Source organism: Puma concolor, chromosome F2 (genome assembly GCF_028749965.1).
Source record: "Puma concolor isolate L17-30 chromosome F2, mPumCon1.1.hap2, whole genome shotgun sequence".
Classification (NCBI taxonomy): Eukaryota; Metazoa; Chordata; class Mammalia; order Carnivora; family Felidae; genus Puma; species Puma concolor.
In genome coordinates, this window is record NC_141684.1 from 73,198,339 (window position 1) to 73,210,713 (window position 12,375).

The 12,375-nt window shown below is 40.7% G+C and overlaps 1 long non-coding RNA gene across 2 annotated transcripts; it reads right to left on the reverse strand.

The window, feature by feature from the left end:
- Positions 1-362: 362 nt before the first annotated feature.
- LOC147572112 (uncharacterized) lies at positions 363-11,723 on the reverse strand. Of its 2 annotated transcripts, XR_015246676.1 has the most exons (5): positions 11,548-11,723; positions 5,789-5,997; positions 3,695-3,781; positions 2,207-2,438; positions 363-2,126 (listed from the first exon to the last, which is right to left on the reverse strand). It is a non-coding gene; the product is annotated as an uncharacterized LOC147572112 (long non-coding RNA). The 2 variants fall into 2 exon arrangements; XR_015246675.1 differs by having other exon boundaries at positions 363-2,438; positions 11,548-11,721.
- Positions 11,724-12,375: the final 652 nt, after the last annotated feature.

Below are 12,375 nucleotides of genomic sequence, written 5' to 3' on the forward strand. Positions count from 1 at the left end.
AAATACTGCTCATTGTATCTCTCTATTTTCTCTGTTCTTTTCTCCCCTTTTCACTCTCCGCTCCTCAACAAAAACAAGAAAAATAATCAGTATAGGCTTCTGGCAACACAGCGAGAGAAATGTGAGATTGGCCCTTAAGGGAATTTTTATTCTCAAGTGGATGTAAATGTATTCATCAATTCAAAGAAATGCATAGTGTGTTATATACACAATACATTAATAAATAGCCATGCATTAAAAAATAATGAGGTTTTCCACAAAACAACATCCTGTGGTGTGTAAGGTCATAAAAAAGATACTAAAAGAGGGAGAAAAGATTATGTGTAAAATCTGATTAAAATACAGAAACACCATCATATATGTAAGATGTAATAAATATTTTATTAGTTAACTATAAACAAAAGAACAAATGCAGTAAAATGTAATTAAAAATGTAAAAGTGAAGGATGTGATTTATTTCACTACGATAATATTAATATTACAAACGGCATGTAAATGGATATCAAGACTATATTGTAGAAAGAGTGGAAAGCAGCCATTCATTTCTTATAATGAGATTTCATCCTTTTTTTTTTTTTTTGATTTACATGTGTTTAAATATTTCAAATAGTGAATGAATAATGTTGCTCTTAAACCTTACACAGCTTAGCACATTCTCAGATTTCCATCAGTCCTTGGAAGAGATTTGCATGTTGGCAGGCAGTTTCCAGGCAGAACCACTAATTGTGAAAATAGAAGAAAATTGACTGGCAGAAACCAAGAGTATTTTTAGGGCTGTTGGCTGAATGAGTTTGGCTTTGAGTTGTAACCCCTACTAGTGAAGGTGCTAGAACCAAAAATAGAGTGTTACACAAGGTTCCCCAATTAAAAAAGGTGAAAAGACCAAAATGTAACATTCATCAACTACTATTGGCTTGAAAACTATTAGGGGTCTAACCTGCTAAGATTATGTGAAAGGGACTTTGCTGGCATTGCTTCTGAAAGAGAGCAGAAAGTCAGAGGTTTTACTTCAACACCATCGAAACCTCGGCACACGAAAAACCCTGAGAAAGGAGATGCACCTTGTATTAGAAATCATCCCTTCTTGTTGAGACTCAGTGAAAGGGAAAATACAGCTTAAAGAACTCTCTTCCACGTTTATGGACGACATGCACAAAATCACCCTGCAGTTGGGCTACAACTTGGTCCTCCATCTGAGTAATCATCTCATACCTCTCTTGAGGTGTCTACCTCGCAAAAAGAAATACGATTTCTTTTATTATCAGAGAGGTAGGAAACAGATTCCAAAAGAGCATGAATTGGCCACTTTATTCAACTGGTATGTAGGCGAAACGAGGTTTGAGTTGCAACCTCTTTCTTTAAGCTTCCGTATTTATTTTTGAGAGAGAGAGAGAGAGAGAGGGAGGGAGGGGCAAAGAAAGAGGGAGAGAGAATCCCCAGCAGGCTCTGTGCTGCTAGTGTGGAGCCCAAGACAGGGCTGGAACTGACAGACTGAGATCATGACCTGGGCTAAGATCAAGAGTCAGACACTCAACCGACTTAGCCACCCAGGCACCTCGGAATTCCAACTTTCTGAACCCATGTGCACTAAGCTTTCCGCTCTGCCCTAAATGCCCTCAAATTTCATGACGTCTCCAGTGGCTTCTGAAGTGTTTTCCTTTTATCTTTACGGTACCTCTGTTTCTGACCTGCCTACTGCCTTATCTTCACCTAATTCCCATGTTTCCCAGTCACATTATGAACTGGGCCTTCATATTTCCAGCTGTCAAAGCCCTACGAGTACATGTTTGTCACCGTACTCGTGTCTGGCCTTCCCACACCCTGTCCATTGGCATAGCCTAGAAATGAGCTGCCTTGATTTTGCTTCTCTTATCCCCACCAGCAAACAGCATCCAAAGCAGCACTGAATCGTGGGAGTTTCCATTTCTTCTAATGAAGGTATCTCCATTCATTTCTCCTGGTATAAAAATGATCTTGCAATCTCCCTTCTCGATGAAGCTTTCCTGAATAGATCAAAGAGCAATTTTTGCTTCTCTGGTCTATTGGAGTGTGAGTCAGGAATATTTTAGCCACACGGGTAGGAGGAATCCGGCTACAATGGCTTCCACCAACATGGATTTGTATTCCTACACAGCAAGGTGTTCAAAAGTCAATGGTTATTGGTTTTGCTTCTTCAGTCTAAAGACGTAAAGAGCAATGCCACTACCTTTATCTGTCCTTCATGGTCATAAGGTTGCTGCAGGGGTGTCTGGGTGGCTCAGTTGGTTAAGCTCCAGACATTGGCTCAATCACGTTCTCATGGTTGGTGGGTTCGAGCCCCGCATCTGGCTCTGTGCTGACAGTGCAGAGTCGGCTTGGGATTCTCTCTCTCTCTCTCTCCCTCTCTCGGCCCCTCCTCCATTCACAATTTCTCTCGCTCTCAAAATAAATAAGTAAACCTAAAAAAAAAAAAAAAAAAGAGGGCTGCCGCAGCCCAGCCATCATCTCTACACTTAAGGCGAAGAGTTGGAAGAGAGAACAATTTCAGGGGCTATATGAGAAAAACAAAAGCTTTTCCCAGAACTGCACATCAGACTTCCCCTTCCCTTTCGTTCACGAGAACGATGTGACGTACTCTGCATACTAACTGGAAGTTGGCTAGAAAGAAGTTGGAAATGGTGACTTGGTTAGCCACCCAAGAGTGTCTGCCGTATTCATTGAACCAAAATAATTGTGTTTCCTCACTAAGCAAACATTGTACCAGATGTTTATCCTCTCACTCGGGCAATAAACAAAGCCTAATTGAGAGCTTTTTCTGTGCATAGCATTATGTTCATATCATGGAAGATCCAGAAATAAACCAAGCACAGATCCCAGCTTCAGAGGACATGGCCTAATAGAAAATATAACATGAATACTATGACATATACAGTATGACAAATATAACATAAACAAGGTAAACTCTCCACTACCTTAAAAGCTAAATAAGTAAGCGTGAAGCATGGGAATAAATGAGGAGTGTTTGAAACACTAGCGAACAGATAAGGCAGAATGGTACAAATAGGTGCAGTTCTCTGACAGCATAAAATGTGGATAAGGGAAAAGTTATAATAGGACAGAATCAGCTCCATAGACTGTTTTGTGTAAGAAATAATGGGGAAGTCATGTTTTAATCATAAGGAAAGAACATGAATTAAGCTACAACAGTGGTTTCCAAAACGTTTTCGGTCAGGTAGCCTTATCGATAAAAAAGATTTGAGCAAAAAATATTTAGGCATTGGCCCTTAGTATGCCTATGGATACATTATTTATAAGTTATATACATAGAACTAAGTATGGAGATGAAGAAGTTATTTATAAATTACATACATATACCATTGTACTGATGTAGTATCTACCTAATAAAACACACACAAAATTGAAAGTTTAGAAGGATGGCGTTCAAAGTATCTCTCCAGAGGATTCTTACCAATTACAGAGTATAAAATAGTAAGTTTAAGGTGGAGAAACCTGGCAGACACCATCTTAAAAATATGATTAAAACCAGACCACTAGTAATTGGTAGAGACGCATCAGTATCAGATGCCTTCTGATAAGACGCATCGAGAAAGGAACAGTATCCCTTATGTGGCATTCCTGCTAAAAAGGCATCCCCTGATTTTAGTTAGGAGGAAACATCACACAAACTCAAATTAAAGAACATTTTGCAAAATACCTGGCCGGTACAATTCTTCAAAGAGTCCGAGTATTTCCCAGATTGGAGATGAATAAGGAGAAATGAATGTGGATCCTGGATTGGGTCCTGGACCAGAGAAAGAACATTAATGGGACAGTCTGAAACATTTGAATAAGGGTTTTAGAGGCATTAATAGTATTGTGTCTGTATTAGTATCAGTGATACTAATACAATATTAGTATTAGATCAATATTAACCTGGTTGGGTTCCTTATTTAATATGTTAACTGTTCCTTACTTAATATGTAATATGTTAATATGTTAACTGGTCCTTATTTAATATGTTAACCTTTGGGGAAGCTAGGGAAAGGGTATATAAGATTTCTTAATGCCATTTTTCAATTTTCCCAAATAAAAAAATACAAAAAAGGATATGACCTTTAAGACGTAGATATAGAAGTTCTTGGCAATGTAAAAAAAGGAAAAAGGTCGAAGAAGAAGGAAGAGGAGGAGGAGAAGGAGGAGGAGGTGGAAGAGGAGAAGGAGAAGGAGAAGAAGGAGGAGGAGGAAGAGAAGAAGGAGGAGGAGAAGGAGGAAAAGAAAAAGAAAAGGAAGAAGAAGGAGGAAGAGCAGAGGGGAGGAGGGAGGAGGAGGAGAAGAAGGAGGAAAAGGAGGAGAAGGAGGAGTGGGGGAGAGGAGGAAAAGGAGAAGGAGAAGAAGAACAAGTTGTTCTTGGCAATGTATTATCGCCTGAAACCCATAGACTGACGTTTTTAAATCCTGGTCCTTAGTATTTGTAGAATTCCTATCTGGAGACCTGATGAAGGCTCAGAAGAAAGCCGGCCAGGATTTGAAGGAGGCAAAGGCGATTGTTTTAGAAACTCTCTTAAATTAATGTTACTTTTCAGAACAGCAGTTTTGTACGTGTTTTTAAAAATGATACTTAACTTCTTGCCTAAGAAGTTACACTTCTAGGTACTCAACTGAAATCCATAATCAGAAATGGGGACGAAGGCAGACAAAGACATTATTGAGGTATTCTCTGTGAGATTGAATAATTGGAACCAATTTAGATATCCCAGAGTCGTTAAATTTATAGTAAATCCATATGGTGGGATGCTTTGTAGCCACTAGAGTCACACGTTCTAGTATTTGCTAGTACAGCAGAATGTTAATAATCTTAAGTGGAACAAACAATACAAAGTTTGACATGCAGTTTTATTCCAATTATGAGTACAGGTGGTATATGTACCCAATATTGTCGTTGGAGTGGAAAAAATAAGATGAGCAGTTCAGAAGTTTTAAAAATACAGAAACAGGTAATCATCTGTGCTTCGGGTTCTGAGGAAATATTCTGGGCAGGTGTTATCGAGTCTAAGGGTGATTAGGAGTCTAATTTCCTACCCTAGGCTAGGTGAGGGTGGGGCCTATATTAATGTAATCTCTTTGAATCTTCTTAAAATTAAGCCTTGTTTTAAAGAAGGTAAGAAATACAAGATACGAGCTAGTACAAGAGTAGGAGAAGACAAACACAAATATTTTGTGGGGTTTGGTAACGTTGGTGTCACTCTCACAATTTTTATTTTTCTTATCCTTCGCCAGTTCTCCATAGTGATTAACAACAAAAACCTAAAAACCCAAATGGTCGGTGTGCCTATCTTCAGTATCAGGAAGGAAAGAGTGAGCTGGGGAGACTGTCTCCTTTCCCACAACCAGGCTGGGGGAGTTCACCAAAAATCCAAGCGGGTCAGGCAGCTTCAAAGAGGAGACAAAGGACAACAGGGCCCCTGGGTCATACCACAAGGAGGAGATTTGGAGCATAGGAAGCCCTAACCGTGAGCAAGAATCCTGGGACTGAGCAACAACTTAAGGACAATAAGAAATGGGAGACAGCAAGAGAGAAAAACAATTCTGCACTGGTAAATGCTCTTCTCCCACCCCACCCCAATTAAACTTCAGCCCTTTATGTTATCACCGTGAATAGACATGTATCGTATGCCTGCTGTTAGTTCCACCATAAATACAAACGCATTTATTGAGCACCAACTACAGGTGAAAGCCTTAAGGGTATAATTCTCAAATGAATCAAAGTGGGCATTAATATGGGTCTTCCCATACATTTGTTTACCTGTACCTGTGCTCTGTCTGCTCCTAGGTCCCCGCATCCTTCATGGAGACACCTGTCATCTTTGACCACTCCCTGTCTGCTTCCCTGTCGAGTATGACACTTCAGGTACCTCTTTACCCTTGGTCTTGACAGCTTGATCCATTTCATGGTGCCTATTGGCTCTCGCTCAACCCGAGACAGACTTCCCAGATCTGACCGCGTAATCCTGTCACTCTCTAGGGATGGAAGGAGAAAGAGAGGAAAGGGGAAATGAAGACAATAGTTACGATATCCCTTTCCACAGTAAACGCTTAAATCCTGGGGAAGGAAGAAGTGAGAGTTATCCGGTGGCCCCACTGTATTTCTGAAGTGATGGTAATTTCATCCTTCTGCCACTTTCCTCTTGTGTCCTGCATCCTTTATCACTTATCCTTCTATGTGTATAGCATCAGCCTCTCCTAACTTCTACACTCTTGGTTCCGCGAACTACTGGATATTTCCACCTGTAAGTCTCAAGAGCACCCCCAAATTGTGCAATTCCCCAACCTGCTCCCTTTCTTTACCTTCACCAGAGCCAGAGCCAGAGCCAGAAGGTTGTCCCAGACTCTTTTCCCTCAGCTGATCAACCCAGATGGCTATCAATTATCAACAGTCCCATCAGTTCTACCCAGATTACCTCGCTCATATTGACTCCCTCCTCTGCCACCTGATTACTACTGCTCGGGCCTTCACTATCTCTCACTCAGACTCTTGCAATCAGATTTGTGCTGATCTCCCTGCTTCTGGTACTCCGTATCTACTCTATCTCTTGTGACCTAATCCTTTCTCTCTCTCTCTCTCTCTCTCTCTCTCTCTCTCTCTCTCTCTCACACACACACACACACACACACACACACATAAACACACCCCCTCTCAAATCTATTCTCGCTGATACAGCAGCTGGGATTATATTCCTAAACTTCAGATATGACCATTTCACACCCCTGCTTGAATCCCTGCCATGGTTTCTTACCTGCTTAACCAAAGTCCCGACAAGTGAGCCCGGACTCCAGCCTAGTTCCTGCCTGCCTCTCCAGCCTCTTTGTACCGCTCTCAGCACACAATAACCTGCGAGCCGTAGATTCAGAACAGGGTGTACCTTCCCTTTCCTTAGAAAAGCCAAGCTAACTTCCCCCCCACCACCACCACCCATCGAATCCAATCCACCTGGCAAACTTTCACTCATCCCCCATGATTTAAAGCAAATGTTCCACAAGAAGCAATACGTGTTGGCGAAGACGTGGGGGGAAAAAGAACCCTTGTGGCCTGTTGGTGGGAATGCAAACTGGTGCAGCCACTGTGAAAAACAGTATGGAGGTCTCCCCCCCCCCATAAAGAAAATAGAACTACCCTATGATCCAGTCACTCCACTCTGGGTATTTACCCCAAGAATACAAAAACACTAATTCATAAAGATATAGGCACCCTATGTTTACTGCAACGCTGCTTACCAAAGAATCTCCAGTATCCACTGATGGATGAATGGATAAAAAAGATGTGTATATATACATAATGGAATATGATTCCGCCATCAGAAAGAATGCGGTCTTGCTTTTGCAATAACACGGTTAGAGCTAGAGAGTGAAATACGTCAGTCAGAGAAAGACAAGCACCATGTGATTTCACTCGTGTGGAATTTAAGAAAACAAAAATAAACAAAGAAAAAGTGAGACAAACCAAATAATAAAGAAACATAAACAAACAAACATATTTAAAAAAAAGACAGGAGGGAAGCAAGCAGTGGCAAAGAAGAGGAAATCTAAAGAGGTACACACACTCCGGACAAAGGAGGACGGGAGGTTCTGCACAAAGAGAGAGAGAGAAGAAAGAGAGAGGGGGAGGAAAGGTGGGACGGAAAAGGAAAGGAAAAGAGAAGAAAGGGAAGGAAAGGAGAAGAGAGGAGAGGAAAAGGAAGAGGGAAAAGGAGAGGAAAAACTATTTAGGAACTATTCAACTGGCAGCAGAACTGTAAGAACCTGACAAAACACCCTAAATCTTTGTCCCTACACCTGTTCTTCTGACCAGTTTTTTATTCTTAGCTTCCGTTTTTTTTTTTTTTTTTTTAGTTTATTTATTTATTTTGAGGGACGGGCAGAGAGAACGGGAAAGAGAGAATCCCAGGAAGGCTGTGTGCTCTCTCGAAGCTGGGGCTCGAACCCACAAACCACAAGATCGTGACCTGAGCCAAAACCAAGTCTGACGCGTAACTGACTGAGCCCCTCAACTTCCCCTCGTATTCTTACCCTCCATCTGTTTCTCTTGGAACGATTAGCAGACAGCCTTGACAACAAAGAGTCAATCGGGGGAGCTAGCAAGGAAGGAGAGATCGAAGCTTTCTGTCCCGTCCCCCAGGAAGGAGCACACCAGGTGCAGTGCATGGTAGCCGACCTGGAGAGAGGAGAGTGACAGAATCCCTGAGCACTGCAGAGGGCGAGGAGAGACCCCGACTAGAAAGATCCTTTACTTCCCACAACTACTCTGTGCAACATACTAGTGTCTGCGGTAGATACACAAGACAGACACTTCTCAGTCTGTTATCGGAAGACGTTGATGAATACTAAAGAATTTGGAGAAAGGAACAGTTAATTGTGTCTGAAGAATCTTATAAAACTTCTTAGAAGAAGGGTCCTTGGAGCTGGAGAATAAGGGAAGGATTTCGACAGGTGCCTATGGAAAAGGGACCCTTCCAGAGTTGCTCGGAGACCGGGAACCTAGACAACGTCCCCTGCTGTGTACATCTCCAGCAATACCGACACCCGGGTCTGCTCATTGGTCATTTTAATATCTCTATTCTTAGACCATGCATTTAAATACATCTTTCTCAGTAGAAGAATGCAGAATCAGTGTCCTCAAGGTTACCATTTTGCAGCGAAGTTCCTATAATGGTTATTTGCTTACTAACTGTTGATGCTAGGGACAATGAGATAAAAATGATCCTTTTGACGACACTCAATTTCCCTTGAAGAAGAAAGAGTTGGGTTGCTTCTCGCTTTGTTGTTCGCGTGTTTTGAGGAATGCCTGAATAAGAGTAAAAAGGTATACTTGCAATGACCCACGTGAGATCAACACCTGTCGTTCTCAACAAAAGCTCTCTTTTCTGTTGTCATGAACTCTTCTAGAGGAGCTGAGGGTGGAAAATTTAACAGTTGACAATTCAGGGTTGGCCTTCAGGGTTTAGATGCCACAGGCATTCCAGAATCTCCTAGGAGAGCAGGTAAGGAGGTAGCTTAGCATCTTGCCATTAAACCGAACTTTTAAATGAGTCACTTATATGCATATATATATATATATACATATATATATATGTACACGTGTGTGTGTGTGTGTGTGTGTATACTGGGTTTATTTTACTGTAAAATGTCAGAATGATCAAAATAGCAACAAATTTAGATGACAAAAACTTGAGTAGAAGACAGAGTTAGTTATCAAAGGTAGACAAAAACAAAGATCATAACTAATTTGTAAATTGAACTGAGAGTAAACCAAGTAAATTAAGAAATGCAATTTAAATGTTCCCATAATTCAATATAAGTCACAAAATGTGTGTGCCTTTCAAATTAAGTCCATACTCACTAAGAAATAGCTCCGTTTTAATCCTTTGTGAAAGCAAACAATTCATTTCACAGAAAATTCTCAACCTTCTGCAGGGAGAAAATAACTAAGATTTCTAAACTATAATTCAGTGGCCTATTTAAAGGTTCCGGCAGGTGAGTGACACTTCGTAGAAATTTTGAGAGGCTATGCCTGCAGCAATGAAGAAGAGAACTCACAATTCAGAGCATCAGTTATTGGCCAAGTGTTTCACTTTTTAATCTTACCTTACTGAATCCTCATCAGTACCTTTAAAATAGAGACACATTCATTACATCAGTATATATTGTAACATTATTTTATTATTATTTTTCTGTGATTGTTGTTACTACTAATACAGTGGGGCACATTTGACTTTCCGGTTTTTGGTCAATACATAAGAAAGAAATTAAGCCAAAATTACCCTCATAAAGTCACCTAAACACACTTTATATATATACAAAGTTATATGTGTGTGTGTGTGTGTGTGTGTATGTGTGTGTGAGTGTGTGTATATGGGGAATTTTGGTATATATAGATATATAGATATAGATATAGATAAATAGATATATAATTATATATATATTATATAATTATATATATATTATATAATTATATAATATATATATATAATTTTGAGAGAGAGAGGGAGAACATGAGAATATGAGTGAGGGAGGGGCAGAGGGAGAGGGAGAGAGAATAATAAGGAGGCTCCATACCTAGCATGGAGCCCGACACAAGGCTAGATCTCAAGACTGTGAGAGCATGACCTGAGCGGAAACGAAGAGTCAGACGTTTAACCAACTGAGCCGCCCAGGACCCCCACTTAAACACTTTAATGTGTAAGGATAAACACTTAAGAACTCCAACCATTTATTAACTTCTTATCTCTCTGCTTTTGGTCTCTGCACTCCTTTCCCTGCTGCAGATCACTCCCTTCCCCTCCCCGCTTCCCTTTCCCTCTTCTTTTCCCCCCACTCCCTCTCCCTCCCTCTCCTCCTTCTCTCTTTTAGGTAAGTTAAGTGTGCACAATGAAGCAAGTGCTTTATCATTCACCGTGCCTCTAGTACCCGCCAGGAACTGTGCTAAGTTCTTTGGATACATATTATTTCTAATGCATAAAGAAATTTGAAAAATATAGAACTTCATCACTATTTTACATAAGAGGAAATAAAGCTCAGTCACAGAGTTTAAGAAATGTGTCCAAGATCACGAAAGTGGTTAAGTCCTGACCCAATTTTTTCTGAAGACAAAACAATATTATATCTTATATAATACACTGTGATACCTCCTAGTCAAATGTGTTGGCTGGTGTGGTGACAGATATTGAGACAAATCCCCTTCATACACTTCAGAACCTTAGCTCCTGGGGCCAAAAGTTGGACCGTGAAAAGTCTCCCATCTTCAAATAAACAAAACCTGCAATTTGGGTATATGGCCACTAGGTGGCAGGTGTTCAATGGTTACTTTGTGATCCAAAAGGCAATGACTACTGTATGCGTGCCTGAGAGTCTCCATCACTTACTAACAGTGTATCTTACAAGTCTGATAAGCACTCCTCGCCCTGACTGCCCTGCCTGAAAATGAAATAACATTAGTAAAGATTTCATAAATTGGGTCTGAGGATTAAATGAAATAATGGGACAGAACAGGCATTCACTGCACATTAACCTCTTGGAATGCTTGATCTCCTCTCTTAATCCGATAGCTTCTATGGTATTCTAGACTGTTCTTTTACAACGAGGAGTACACTTCGGCCCTTTCTGTTCCTCTGATACACCACCTCTTGTTTGCCAGCCCATAAAATCCGCCCCTCCCAGCAGGGTCTCACATTTTGCTGCCCCTATGCCAATTTTGGAGCTTCGGGGGGATAACTAACTAGTACAAAGGCATGTAGTTAGTAAGATGAGCTTAGATGCAAATGAGGCGACTGACTGCACAGCCTGGGCTCTTAACCACATATCAGTGGTTATTAACCTTGACTTTATATCATACTAACTTGGGGAACATTTCTTGAGAGCTCTGGAGCCTTTCCATGCCCACGGAATTAGAATCTAAGCATGTTCAGTTCCACAGGCAATTGGCTTATATCCACGGACTTGCGATCAACCGCGTGACACTTTTCTGACCCCCCCCCCCCCCACTCATAGCAATGAACTTGGGGCCCAATTCCATACCTTTCTCACTAGTCCTGAAATGTTCTCTCTCCTCAAAATGAATTCTAAATGTTCAGGGAGTTTGTACTCAACCTCTCAAAGCACCTCTTGCCGCTTATCTGACAAAACCCGCCTCACTCCCTCTCTCGCTGTTATAACAGGAATAACTGCCAGGGAGCAAGATAAAGAAACAGTTTCTCTTCTGTGGTTTCCTGTTTCTAGTTCCACTGCATCTTTTTTTCTGCTACTCTGTCCTTTTGCCACTTGAAAGAAGTAAGAAGAGAAAAAAATAAAATAAAATAAGTGATAGAGTAGCATAATCCCATTGAGACCCTAAAGTGGCCAGGGGCTGAGTATTTGGAAGAGGACGCAATTGTATATTTTCATGTTAAAGAAATGTCAAGATGCCTTTTACCATTTAAGTCGGTAGCTGGATGTAGCTTACTTAATTTAATGATAACAATGATTAAAATTAGCCAGTTGGCTCAAGCAGTTCGCTTTATCAACACTCAGTAGACTGTTCTTTTTCTGCCTTAGTTAGCAAATTATTAAACAATGTTTCTGTTCTCAGCAAATCTAAAGATTGAGGGCGTAGCCCTGCCTCAATGCACACTATCACATGCTCTTTGCTCAATGCTCCTATAGTCTCTGTACTTTTAAATTTCTCCTCTGAAATATTGAATGATCATACTAGATGACTTCTGCAGTCATATTCAATTCTAAAATGCTATGATTTTATCTCCCTATAAGACTATTAACAGTGTCCTTAATATAATTATTTTTCCCTTCAAATGCTTGCACTAGTACAGAAGGGAGAGGAGCTGATTTGTCAGGAGCTTTTGATGGAAA